Genomic DNA, 14,996 nt, shown 5'->3' with positions numbered 1-14,996 from the left:
CATCCTCTTGGCAGAACGAATGAATTCTAGATTTTTATTAGCCCCTTCCAGCAGATGCTAACATTCAGAAAAGGCTTCCTTTATTGCCAGTAACTTCCCGATGTCATCATTTCTTTCGGCTGATGACATTAACTGAGAGAAATAAACACAAGGATGATGCTGCATCCTTTCTCCTTTTGGCTGGGAAAGGATAGCATCCCCTTCCACTATCAAAGGAACTTCAGCATCAGGATGTACCAATATTGTGAAAAGAGTCTTTAGCTTAATAAAAGCTGTCTGTGCCTCAGCTGACCACACAAAGGGCATCCCTTTCTTTGTCAGTTGTGTAATTGGTGCCATCACTTTAGTGAAGTTTCTTATGAATTTTGTGTAGAAGTTGGCAAAACCAACAAATCTCCCCTTCCCCTCTCCCATCTCCTCTCCTCCTTTTACCCTTACCTCTCTACTCACTCCTCCTCTTCCCCTTACCTCTTATCTCCTCTCCCCTCTCACTTCTCCACTATCATCTTCCTTGCCATCCCCTCTCCAGATTCCCCCCCCCCCCCCCCCTCCCCATACACCACTCTTCCCTCTCCTTCCTTATGCTTACTCTTTACCTTCCCTCCCCTTCCATTTTCCTGTTCCTCCTCTCCCCTCTCTTCTCTCTTCTTCCCATCCCTTTTCCCATCTCCTCTTTCTTCTCATCCTTCTTTTCTCCTCTCTTTTCTCTTGTTTGCTTTTCTCTCCTATCTCTTCTCTCTCCTCATCCCTCTTCACTTCTCTCTCTTCCTCTTCTCTTCTCTCTCTTCTCATCCCTCTTCTCTCTCTTCTCATCCCTCTTCTCTCTCCTTTCTTATTCACATCCCTCTTCTCTCCTTGCATCCCTCTTCTATCCTCTCTCTTTTATCTTCTCCTCTTCTTCTAATCACTCTTCTTTCCTCCCTCTTCTCCCTCCTCTCATTCCTCTTTTCGCTCTCCTCTCCTCTCCTCTCTCTTCTGTTTTCTATGTCCTCTCTCCTTTCTTCTCTCTCTTCTCTTCTCATCCCTCTCCTCACCCCTCTCATATTTCTCCTGTTTTCTCTCTCTTCTCTCTTCTCTCCTCTCTATTCACTCTCCTTTCTTCTTCACATCCCTTTTCTCACCTCTCTAATTCTCTCTCCTCTTCACATCCCTTTTCTTCTCTGTCCTTTCTTCTCTCCTCTCCTCATCCTTCTCTCCTCTTTTTTTTTTTTTCCCCCTCCTCTCCTCCCACTTCTCTCCTCCCTTTTATCTCTGCTCTCCTCTTCTCATCTCTTCTCTCCCCTCTCCTTTCCTCTTCTCTCCTATCCTCTCTCCTCTCCTTGTCTCATCCCTCTTCTCTCCTATTTCTTTCTCCTCCCCTCTTTTTATCCCTCTTCTCTCCTCTCTCATCTCCTCATCCCTCTTCTTCTCTCCTCATCCCTCTTCTCTCCTCTCTTCATTCCTCTTCTCTCCTCTCTTCATTCCTCTTCTCTCCTCTCCTCCTTCATCTCCTCTCCTCATTCATCTTCTCTCCTCATCCCTCTTCTCTCCTCATCCCTCTTCTCTCCTCTCCTCATCCCTCTTCTCTCCTCTCCTCATTCATCTTCTCTCCTCTCCTCATTCATCTTCTCTCCTCTCCTCATTCATCTTCTCTCCTCTCCTCATTCATCTTCTCTCCTCTCCTCATCCCTCTTCTCTCCTCTCCTCATCCCTCTTCTCTCCTCTCCTCATCCCTCTTCTCTCCTCTCCTCATCCCTCTTCTCTCCTCTCCTCATCCCTCTCCTCTCCTCTCCTCATCCCTCTTCTCTCCTCTCCTCTCCTCATCCCTCTTCTCTCCTCTCCTCATCCCTCTTCTCTCCTCTCCTCATCCCTCTTCTCTCCTCTCCTCATTCCTCTTCTCTCCTCTCTTCATCCCTCTTCTCTCCCCTCTCCTTTTCTCTCTCCTTATTAGGGATAAGCTTCGAGTTCGAGTCAAACTCATGTTCAACTCGAATATTGCCTGTTCGCCGAACAATTTGGGGTGTTCGCGGCAAATTCGAAAGGCCACGCAACACCCTGTAAAAGTCTATGGGAGAAATCAAAAGTGCTAATTTTAAAGGCTTATATGCAAGTTATTGTCATAAAAAAAGTGTTTGGGGACCCGGGTCCTGCCCCAGGGGACATGTATCAATGCAAAAAAAAAAAGTTTTAAAACTGCCATTTTTCAGGAGCAGTGATTTTAATAATGCTTAAATTAAAACAGTAAAAGTGTAATATTCCTTTAAATTTCATACCTGGGGGGTGTGTATAGTATGTCTGTGAAGGGGCGCATGTTTCCCGTGCTTAGAACTGTCCCTGCACAAAGTGTAATTTCTGCAGGAAAAAAGTCATTTAAAATCACTCGTGGCTATAATGAATTGTCGGCTCCCATAATACAGAGAACAGTCATTGAAAGTCATTGATAAAAAACATGCGTGGGGTTCCCCCAAATTCAATTACCAGGCCCTTCAGGTCTGGTATAAATATTAAGGGGAACGTCAAACTTAAAAAAAAAAAAGATGTGGGGTTCCCCCCAAATATCCATACCAGACCCTTTATCCGAACATGCAACATGGCAGGCCGCAGGAAAAGAGGGGGGGGGATGAGAGAGCGCCCCCCCCCATGAACCGTACCAAGGTTAACAAGGGGACCCCCAGATCCCGGCCCCCCGTTTGAAATGGTAACGGGTACATTGTACCCCTACCATTTCACAAAGAATGGGTAAAAAAATTGTTAAAAAAGACACAGACACCATTGGGATAAGTCCTTTATTAAAAATAAAAAAAATAAGAAAAGATTCCAGCGGTGGTAATCCACTCTTGGTATCCTGCGATGGCTGATCATCTCTCCGGGGTACAGCGATGGGTGATCTCCTCTTCTCCGGGGTCCAGCGATGGGTGATCTCTCCCGATGACGTCCAGTGCAGCGCATCCTGTCTCCACCGAAGACACCGCGGGAATCCCGGCAGCCTGATAGATCTTAGCTGAGGAGGACAGGCCACCCATCACCTGACCCCGCCCCCCTCTGATGCAAGGGAAAACCGGGCTTCCCCAATGACATGCGGGTGACCTCGCCTCCCTCTGATGTAAGGGAAACCTGCGTTACATCAGAGGGGGGCGGGGTGACCCGTACATCACTGGGGAAGCCTGGGTTTCCCCTTGCATCAGAGGGGGTGGGGTCAGGTGACGGGTGGCCTGTCCTCAGCTAAGACCTGTCAGGCTGCCGGGATTCCCGCGGTGTCTCCGGTGGAGACAGGATGCGCTACGCAGGACGTCATTGGGAGAGATCACCCATCGCTGGACCCCGGAGAAGAGGAGATCACACATCGCTGGACCCCGGAGAAGAGGAGATCACCCATTGCTGGACCCCGGATAGATGATCAGCCATCGCAGGATACCAAGAGTGGATTACCACCGCTGGAATCTTTTTTTATTTTTAATAAAGGACTTATCCCAATGGTGTCTGTGTCTTTTTTAACAATTTTTTACACTTTCTGTGTGAAATGGTAGGGGAACAATGTACCCGTTACCATTTCAAACAGGGGGGGGCGGGATCTGGGGGTCCCGTTGTTAAAGGGGGCTTCCAGATTCTGATAAGCCCCCCCGCCCGCAGACCCCCACAACCACCAGCCAGGGTTGTGGGGATGAGGCCCTTGTCCCCATCAACATGGGGACATGGTGCTTTGAGGGGTCACAGATCCCCAAAGCATCCTCCCAATGTTGAGGGCATGTGGCCTGGTACGGTTCATGAGGGGGGCGCTGTCTTGTCCCCCCCCTCTTTTCCTGTGGCCTGCCAGGTTGCGTGCTCGGATAAAGGGTCTGGTATGGATTTTTGGGGGGAACTCCACACCATATTTTTTTTTATTTGGCGTGGAGTTCCCCTTAAAATGTATACCAGACCTGAAAGGTCTGGTATGGATATTTGGGGGGAACCCCACATCGTTTTTCTTTTTTTGATGCAGGGTTCCCCTTAATATCCATACCAAACCTGAAGGGCCTGGTAATTGAATTTGTGGGGAACCCCACGCATTTTATTTTATTTTTTCCATAAATGACTTTCATTGAGTGTTCTCTGTATTACGGGGAGCCGACAATTCATTATAGCCGCGAGTGATTTTAAATGACTTTTTTTTCCTGCAGAAATGACACTTTGTGCAGGGACAGTTCTAAGCATGGGAAACATGCGCCCTTTCACAGGCATACTATAGACACCCTCCAGGTACGAATTTTAAAGGAATATTACACTTTTATTGTTTCACTTTAAGCATTATTAAAATCACTGCTCCTGAAAAAACCTACGTTTTTAAAACTTTTTTTTGCATTGATCCATGTCCCCTGGGGCAGGACCCGGGTCCCCAAACACTTTTTATGACAGTAACTTGCATTTAAGCCTTTAAAATTAGCACTTTAGATTTCAAACGTTCCAGTCCCATAGACTTTAATAGGGTTCTAAAGTTCACACGAAGTTTAGGTCTGTTTGCAGGTTCTGGTACGAACCGAACCGGGGGGTGTCCGGCTCATCCCTACTCCTTATCTCTCCTCTCTATCTGATTTTATTTCTTTCCGTTGTCATTCCCTCACCTACCATCCTGTTCACTTTCTTATTTTCTCCTCTTAATCTGTCTGTCTCTCTCTCTCACACACACATATTTGGCCCATTCCTCCTTTCTTTTTATATTTTATCTTCCCTTTTCCTATCCCTCTCCTTTTCTTTCTTTCTTTCCTTTTTTTCCTCCACCTCTACTATTGTATTTTTTTTTCTTATACAATTTAATTTTCTCTTTGGCCTGCAGCCACCTACAGACAGAAGTAAAGTATTTTACCCGCAATTCAATTTTTTCCATCTCATTTAAAATCCTAAAATTGACAACCTGCCCATAGAGAACCACCAAACCTAATGAAGCCCGGCACCTACAATTAGCCTTCTGTTCAATGTTTTGCTAGGGGCCGCATTGTGCGGAAAGTTCCCCTGCTCCGATCAATATCAGGGTGACCTGCTACTTATTATTTTCTTGTGCATTTCAACCGGCTGTAAACAGGTTGGCATCGTTCCCGAGATCCAGTCCTTAATGGGAAATCGCTGCGTCTCCTGTTTAAGTGGCTGTTAGAAAATGGACCAGGAAGCATTGTTCGGCAGTTGGACTTGCTGTGTAAAGTCTTCACGAATTTATTTCATGGTGTGATCCAGACTGAGTGCAAACTGCAAAAAAAAAAGCTTCGTGACACATCTGCTTTCACTGTAAAACTATTACCCGTTCATAGATTGTTATTAAATCAAAGGAGGTACTACTACTGTGCTGTACTTCTAGACCCTGCATGGATCTCTAAGCCCTTGTACACACGGTCGGACATTCCGACAACCAAATCCGTCGGATTTTGTCTGACGGATTTTGTCCGAAACTGTTTCGTTACGACGGGACTACGTTCAGGCTAGTAGCCAATAGCTTTGGTGTAGGAATTTGATCTGAGCATGCGTGGCACTTTGTCCGATCGGAATTCTCTACACATGATCGGAGTATGTCCGATCGGAGGATTTTGTCTGAAAATTTTAAGGGCAAGTTGGAAAACTTGGTCCGTTGGATACTCAGACGGAAACAGTCCGATGGAGACCACACACAGTCGGAATATCTGACAAAACGGTCCGATTGGACACATTCCGTCGGAATCTCCAACCGTGTGTACAAGGGCTAACAGGTTTTCTTCTAGGTAAGAACTCCAGGGCACCACATATTAGCAGTTTATCCAGGGTTGTTCAACTCTTGGGGGGTCAGGAAGGAATATTTTCCTCCGCTGCAGCAATTGGCCAGCTCAGTTAGAGGTTTTTCGCCTTCCTCTGGATCAACGGGAGGGCGGGTAGGTTAGCGGGGTCGCCGCTAAACCATTAGCATCACCACTCCAGTAGCAGCTACATCGCAGGACCATCTTCTTCTCAGCACCCATCATCGCTATAGAAGTTAATCATCATATATCATTAACATCAAGTTTCCTCATCATGTGCAAATACTCAGAGGACGCCCTCCACAGGCTAAGAAATACCACCTCAACATTACCAACTTCCATTCAAAAAATACTACGAAAAGAACATCTACTAAGGATCAATCTACAATCAACCTCCAAACTCAGGAAGACTCCAATTCCTCCGCAACACTTACCATGCGCCCTGATTAACACCAGATCTGCAGTCAAGCACAGACAGGAAATCCACGACTTCCCCACCCAAAACAACATAGATTGCCTGTTCATCATGGAAAGCTGGCTAACACCCGACTGCAACACCATACTAACAGAATTGGTGACGGAGAACTATAGTATCCTAACAGAGCATAGAATTGGGGAAAAAAGGAGGAGGCCTAGCAGTGATCTTCAAATCTCACCTGGCGCTCGTCAAACCAACTCTACAGAACTCCGTGCCTTTCATAGAGACACTTACTCTACGTCTCCAAACAACACCCCAAGACACAAAGTCACATACTGCTATGCTACAGACCACCAGGACCAAAGACAAATCTCCTGATACCCTTCACTGAATTCATTTGGCTACACACCTTGAAAACCAAAAACGTTCTGGTGCTCGGGGATTTCAACCTCTGGGCAAACACCACCGAAGACTTCATCGCCACCGCCTGCATCAACCAACTGGAAGAACTAGGTCAGCAATTGATAAAGGCTCCCACGCATGGTTCAGGGCACACTCTGGACCTCATCTTCAAAAAAAAAATGGACATCAATATACTCGACCACCACGCCATCAAATTTAAAATCACCTTCAACACCACCCTTCGAAAACCGAACCACTCAACAACAACACACTGGACCAGATCGCAGAAGAAGCTACCCTTGGAACTCTTCAAAACCACATTATCAAGCAAAATAGCAACACAAAACCTAAACCACTCAACAGAACAAACACTCAGCTCCTTAAACAAGGCATTACTACAAACAGCAGATTCAGTCGCTCCGAAATGCAGAGCACCCATTCGTAATAAAAGCTCTGGATGGTTTAATGGCACTTTTACTCTACTGAAGCAGGAACGCAAAAGAGCTGAAAGAGCATGGAGAAGAAATTCTACAAAGGAAAACCTCACAAACTGCAAAACACTGACAATGCAATACCACAAAGCAATCTTCAAAGCATAAAAGAATTTTTAAAACCATTTATCATTTTCCTTCCACTTCACAATTATGTGCCACTTTGTGTTGGTCTATCACATAAAATCCCAATAAAATACATTTACGTTTTTGGTTGTAACAAGACAAAATGTGGAAAATGTCAAGGGGTATGAATACTTTTTCAAGACACTGTATGTATGCATGAAAAGGTAATATATAAGCCATATTTTTATTATAATGCATGCTGATAAGGTTGATAATATAAAGTATGTATACAGTGTTTATATGTGGCAAACATCTGTACGATGTCCAAAACAGTTGTCCAGTTGTACAGCCGTGGCCAAAAGTTTTGAGACTGACACAAATATACATTTTTACAAACTCTGCTGCATCAGTTTTTATGATGGCAATTTGCATATACTCCAGAATTATGAAGAGTGATCAGACGAATTGAAATTAATTGTAAAGTCCCTCTTTGCCATAAAAATTAACTTAATCCCATAAAAAACATTTCCACTGCATTTGTGAAGAAGGCTTCAGGACACCCAATAAAGTCCAGCAAACGCCAGGACCGTCTCCTACAGTTGGTTTAGCTGCGGGATCGGTGGCACCACCAGTGCAGAGCTTGTTCAGGAATGGCAGCAGGCGGGCGTGAGGACATCGGGACGCACAGTGAGGCGAAGACTTTTGGAGGATGGCCTGGTGTCAAGAAGGGCAACAAAAAAGCCACTTCTCTCCAGGAAAAACATCAGGGACAGGCTGATATTCTGCAAAAGATACAGGGATTGGACTACTGAGGACTGGAGGGAAAGTCATTTTCTCAGACGAATCCCCTTTCCGATTGTTTGCAGCATCCGGAAAAAACCTTGTCTGGAGAAGAAAAGATGAGCGCTATCATCAGTCCTGTGTCATGCCAACAGTAAAGCATCCTGAGACCATTCATGGGTGGGGTTGCTTCTCAGCCAAGGCAGTGGGGCTCACTCATAATTTTGCCTAAGAACACTGCCATGGATAAAGCATGGTACAAAAATTTCGTCCGAGATCAACTTTTCCCAACCATCCCAGAACAGTTTGGTGAGGAACAATGCCTTCTCCAGCATGATGGAGCACCTTGCCATAAGGAAAATGTGATATAACTAAATGGCTTGGGGAACACAACATGGAAGTTTAAGGCCCTTTGCGAGGAAACAACCCAGACCTTAATGTGGATGTAAACCCCATTCATGAAATTGGGCTGGTCACATATATCTGCTGTGTTTTCTTATCTTTCTACAAAGCACTATGTCCCGTAGCTGCCTCCTGCTCCGTTCTTCTGTCATTCGCATGATAACGTCTGACAAGTTCTCCGTCAACCGAGATAAAAGCAGCCTGAGTTTTGTGTTGGGGAGTGTGATAGACTCATCTGGGACAGAGGCTTTTGGAGGGGACTGAATGCTCGCCTCTTTCTTAGCGACTATGGGCCCTGAGGGAGCTACAAGCATTTAGGAAGATGTTATGTTAAGAGGCTAACATTCAGTGCTGAAGAGGAAGAGAAAATCTCCCAGCAGGATCTGAACTTTCTAAAGAATATAAAAAGCTGAAGACAGCAGATATACATGTAAAACTTATGTAGGGAGATTTGTTTCATCCCTGTGTATCAGCTGAGGCTGTTCACTTCACTGGGTATATGTGAGGGTTTACATCCACTTTAATCCCATTGAGAACCACCAATTCTGACAAGCTCCAAGCATTAAGGTGCTGCCATCAGTCAGGATGCATACCTCCCAACTTTTGAACTTCAGTATGGGGACACTTGAGGGAGTAAGCGACCGATGGCACGCTACGTGCACTGCGGCAAAAAGAAAGAGTCTCACTGACACATACAAACCCCAGCACAATCATTAAAAAAAATAAAATAAGACTAAAAAGCTTCCATTACAAATGGTTTTGCATAAACTATGGAAGAGTGGAAGGATTCAAGAGTACGTTATGTACAGAGTGCATGGTTCAGGAGTGTGCTATGTACAGGTTGCAGGTTTCTGAAGTGCTTTACATACATAGTGAAGGTGTCAGACCATGAATCAGACCGAGACAGAAGTACAGTTAAATCACACTTGTTTAATAATAAAAGTAAATAGAACAAACATAGTCAAAACATAGCCAAAGTCCGGTAACCGGAACGGATAGTCAGACAAGCCAGGAAGTACATACATACATGCATACACACACACCACACACCACACACACACACACATACATACATACATACATAAATACATACACACACATATACATACATACATACATACATGCACACACACACAGATACATACACACATATACATACATACACACCACACATACATACATACATACATACACACATATACATACACACACACACACACACACACACACACACACACATACATACATACATGCATACATACACCACACACGCATATACATACATACACACCACACACACATATACATACATACATACATACATATACATACATACATGCACACACACATATACATACACACACACACACACACATGCATATATATACATACACACCACACACACATACATACATGCATACACACACACACACATACATACACACACATACATACATACACACACACATACATACATACACACCTCACACACACATATACATACATACATACATACATACATACGCACACACACACACACACACACACATACACACACACACACACACATACATACATACCTCACACACACATATACATACATACATACATACATACATACATACATACATACATACCTCACACACACATATACATACATACATACATATACATACATACCTCACACACACACACACCACACTTTTTTAAAAGCAGCACCTTTCTGTAGATGGCTCTTCTATCCACTGCAGCCACAGCTTCCGTGTCCTTTCAGTACTCTGGGTATTTTCACTCCTGGACTCCCCCAGCAGGAAGGATATAAGGATTGGGGAGCAGCTCACCCCCATCCTCCCTCCTCAAACACACAGCAGTCAGCCTTTCCAGCACTTGTCCGGGCTCTCAGTGCTGAGCAGAGAGGCTCTTGAAGCAGCTGAGTTGTTACTTTCCATTTCAACTACACAAGCCAGGCTTCTGTGTTTAAGTGAAAGTGGCGAGCTGCCTGTGAGTGCAGGGCTAATGGAGGCTGGAAAAAACCTGGGGGGGGGGGGAATAGACAGCTGACCCTCTGCAACTTTGTGTCCCAGCCATCAATGTATGAATTCCGGTGTTGTGTCGAATACTGCCCCCCCGTCGGATAGTGTCCGCCCTGTACTGCGCTTGCACAGTACGGAGGACAAGGAGACGCTGAAGGTCTCCGAAGATGAAGTCCAGGATCAAGCCCCACCATCCAAGTGGACATAGAGTTACAATAAAAAATTGCCGCGCAAAGTGAGGCCCTCTTACTAAGTGCTGTTTAACATTATCTACCGTATGTCCACTTGCATGTGGGGCTTAAACCTGGACTCAGGGCACAAGGTACTATTAAAGCGGTAGTAAACCCGCTAATGTTTTTTTTTATTTTTTATTTTTTTTACCACCTGCAAAGCAAAAGGCATAAGGAGCTAGTATGCACCGCATACTAGCTCATTATGAAATACTTACCTTAGAACGAGGCCCCGACATCTGGCCCGATCCACGCCGAGGGAGCTGACATTTCTTCCGGGTATCGCGGCTCCGGTGCTGTGAGTGGCCGGGGCCGCGATATCGTCACTCCTGCGCATGCGCGTGGGAGATTTCATCCCGGCCGGTCGGCCACTGCCGAATTTTCAGCCGAGAATCCCCTTGTGCGCATGCGCCGCTGCAGTCAGCGGCGCATACCGAGGGGAATATCTCCTAAACCGTACAGGTTTAGGAGATATTTTTTTTACCTACAGGTAAGCCTTATTATAGGCTTTCCTGTAGGTAAGAGTAAAAAAAAAAAAGAGTATACAACCACTTTAAGTGCGCAGTACGGGGCAGATACTATCCGATGGGGGGACAGTTCTCGGCAGAACACCGGCTCTTTCCCTATGCACTGGTTTGGCAGAGGGGTGGGTCCGGGTAGCAGTCCCGCCAACCCCTGACATCACACTCTCGATTTGACAGGTGAAGTCTTTCATCGGGGCTGCACAGCGTACATCCAGCTGACTTACTAGCCAATCCCTGGCTGTGCTGGATGTGCATACTGCTTCAGGGCCTATTGAGGCAGAACTTCGCTTGTAATCAATAGCATTATGGTGGGACAAAGGTGTCAATGCGGGAAAGTCCCGCCCAATCCGGGACTGTTGGGAGGTATGCAGGATGTGACCCAGAAGTTGATTGACAGCATGCCAGGTCGGATTGGAGAGGTCTTGAAAAAGAAGGGTCAACACTGCAAATATTGACTCTTTGCATAGACTTAAAGCGGGAGTCCGCCGTTTTTTTTTTTTTTTTTTTAAAAAGCCAGCAGCTACAAATACAGCAGCTGCTGACTTTTAAAATAAGGACACTTACCCGCCCAGCGCGCCCGCGATGTCGGCACCCGAAGCCGATCTCTCAATCGTCACTCGGGTGCTGCCGCCGCCATCTTGGGTATGGGAATCAGGAAGTGGAGCCTTTCGGCTTCATTTCCCAGTTCCCTACTGCGCATGCGCGAATCGCGCTGCGCAATAAGGATGGACCCCGCTGCCTCTGGGATCTGTGTGTTTCCCAGCAGGCAGCGGGGGACTTTCGGAAAGGGGCGTAGATTCTGCAGAATCTACGCCCCTTTCCGCAGAGAGCTATCCCGGAAGTGGGTGCAGTTACCTGGATTATCCAGGTAACTGCACCCCCCTCCCCCCTGAAAGGTGCCGATCGTGGCACCGGAGGGGGGGAGGATTCCAATAAGCGGAAGGTCCACTTTAGGGTGGACCTCCGCTTTAACGTAATTGTCAATGAAAGCCTTTGCCACTTATAAAATGCTTGTAATTATACTTCAGTATCCCATAGTAACATCTGACAAAAAGATCTAAAAATACTGAAGCCGCAGACTTTGTGAAAATTAATATTTGTGTCATTCTCAAAACTTTTGGCCATGGCTGTATGTGCACTGGTCGTTCCCTGTTTGGAAATGTAAACCTATTTCCAATCGTAACACCCTCTAGCTAGTGTGCATAGTTGTTAATGTAGGTAAATTTGGCTTGGCTAGCAGCCAAGCCTGGGTTGAATCTGGGTCAGGCATGAGTGACTCATCATGCGGCACCTCTGGTACCTCCTCCTGCTCTCTGAAAGCTTGGAGAAGCTTCCAGAAGTAGAGGGTGGCGTCTAGGTGGAGCTGCTTGGAGTACTGATGAGGGCGCCAGCCAGGGCAGCCATCAGAAATTTTAGCTTTAGGCCTGGGCCCTCCTGGGGCCTGACCACCAACATTCCTGAGGGCCTGCCACCAAATTCGCCCACTGGCCATCCCACTGAGTTATCATCTGCATCCCTCTCCACAATGTAACTCTCATCCCCACCCAGAATCATCCACATCCCTCTGAGGATGATTCTGGGTGGGGATGAGGATGATGGAGAGGGATGGATGATTCTGGGTGGGGATGAGGATGGTGGAGAGGGATGGATGGTTCTGGGTGGGCATGGCACAGTCCTCTCCACACACCAATCGACAGCAGCTCATTGCTGCACACACACTGACTTAGTGACTTACCATATCTGCATCACGCGCCTGAGAGGGTTGGGTCTTACCACTGATGTGGCTGGCCACACCCCCCTCCTAGAGTCCCGCCCAATCACATTACTGACCTAGCAGCAGGCTCCGCCTCAGCAGGGAAGCGGAGCAAGTGCCGGAGCACTGGTTGCGGATCACCTGTGGGGAGGGGGAGAGGAATCAGTGTCCCGCCTTCGGCTAAATATGTGCAGGGCTGCAGCATGCAGGTAGTGCTTCTTTGTGGCAGGGGGGTACGGGTCAGCGGGTGGCTGCTAAAAGTTTAATGTCATTATGCTGCTGTAGGGTGTGCGAGCCAGCCCCTTGGGACGCTCGGGCCCCTTAAAAGTGTATTGTCCCCCCCCCTGATTAGCGGCCCTGGCCCCAGCCAATCCCCAGCAAAGTGGACTGGCAGGGGATGGGCACCTCCTAAATACTCTTGGGTCATGCCAGCAGGGGAAGTCGGGTGGGAGATGGAGTGCTGAGGAGGCTGTTGGTGGCCCTTGAGGGTGCCCCCTAGTCTGGGGGTGGGTGGTGGGTGACTTCGGGTCTGGGGCTCGGGTGCTGACAGGGGGAGTACAGAGTGATTGTCTGTTCCTAGTGATTAGGAACAGCGATCTCAGTCCTCCTCCAGTCAGCCCCCACAGTTATGCCACGTACACACAACCGGATTTTTCGACGGACTGAATTCCGTTGGACTTTTCGATGGACTTTTGATGGATTTTTCGAGGGACTTCCGTCGAATCGGACTTGTCCACACACAATCACACCAAAGTCAGACGGATTCGAACGTGATGACGTACGACCGGACTAGAATAAGGAAGTTCATAGCCAGTAGCCAATAGCTGCCCTAGCATCAGGTTTTCGTCCGTCGGCCTAACATACAGACGAATGGATTTTTCAACTGGACTCGAGTCCGTCGGAAAGATTTGAAACATGCTCTAAATCTAAAGTCCGTCAGATTTTTCGACAGCAAAGGTCCGTTGAAGCCCACACATGATCGAATTGTCCGCCGGATTTGTTCCGTCTGACCTTTGTTGTTGAAAATTCCAGCCGTGTGTACACAGCATTAGAAACACCTCCTAGGGAACACTTTTAACCCCTTGATCATCCCTAGTGTTGACCCCTTCCCTGCCAGTGTCATTTATACAGTAATCAGTGCATTTTTATATCACTGGTCCCAAAAAAGTGTCAAAAGTGTCCGAACAGTCCGCTGATATATCGCAGTCCCGCTAAAAATAACAGATCGCCGTCATTACAAGTAAAAAAATAAAAATAAAATGTATAATAAAAATGCCATAAATCTATCCCCTATTTTGTAGACGCTATAACTTTTGCGCAAACCAACCAATACCTGCTTATTGCAGTTTTTCTTTTTTTTTTTTTTATGCCAAAAATATCTAGAAGGATACATATTGGTTTAAACTGATAAAGAATTTTTTTTTGTTTTTTTTGGAGATATTAATTATAGCAAAAAGTAAAAAAAAAATAGATATATTTTTTTTTTTCAAAATTGGCTGTCTTTTTTTGTTTATAGCGCAATAAAAATAAAAACCGCAGAGGTGATCAAATACCACCAAAAGAAATCTCTATTTGTAGGGGCAGAAGAATACATATTGGTTTAAACTGATAGACATTTTTTATTTTTTTAAATTTTTGTAGATATTTATTATAGCAAAAAGTAAAAAAAATAGATATATTTTTTTTTTCAAAATTGGCTGTCTTTTTTTGTTTATAGCGCAATAAAAATAAAAACCGCAGAGGTGATCAAATACCACCAAAAGAAAGCTCTATTTGTATGGGCAGAAGAATACATATTGGTTTAAACTGATAAAGAATTTTTTTATTTTTTGGAGATATTTATTATAGCAAAAAGTAAAAAAATATTGCTTGTTTTTTTTTTTTTTTTTTTCAAAATTATCCGTCTTTTTTTTGTTTATAGCGCAATAAAAATAAAAACTGCAGAGGTGATCAAATACCGCCAAAAGAAATCTCTATTTGTAGGGGCAGAAGAATACATATTGGTTTAAACTGATAAAGAATTTTTATTTTTTTATTATTTTTTGGAGATATTTATTATAGCAAAAAGTAAAAAAATATTGCTTGTTTTTTTTTTTTCAAAATTGTCAGTCTTTTTTTTGTTTATAGCGCAATAAAAATAAAAACCGCAGAGGTGATCAAATACCACCAAAAGAAAGCTCTAT

The sequence above is a fragment of the Lithobates pipiens genome, unplaced genomic scaffold (assembly GCF_037356315.1).
Source record: "Lithobates pipiens isolate NorthernLeopardFrog02 unplaced genomic scaffold, aLitPip1_a1.2 Scaffold_28, whole genome shotgun sequence".
Classification (NCBI taxonomy): domain Eukaryota; kingdom Metazoa; phylum Chordata; class Amphibia; order Anura; family Ranidae; genus Lithobates; species Lithobates pipiens.
The sequence above is the reverse complement of the archived record's forward strand: the minus strand, read 5'-3'. Positions refer to the sequence as shown.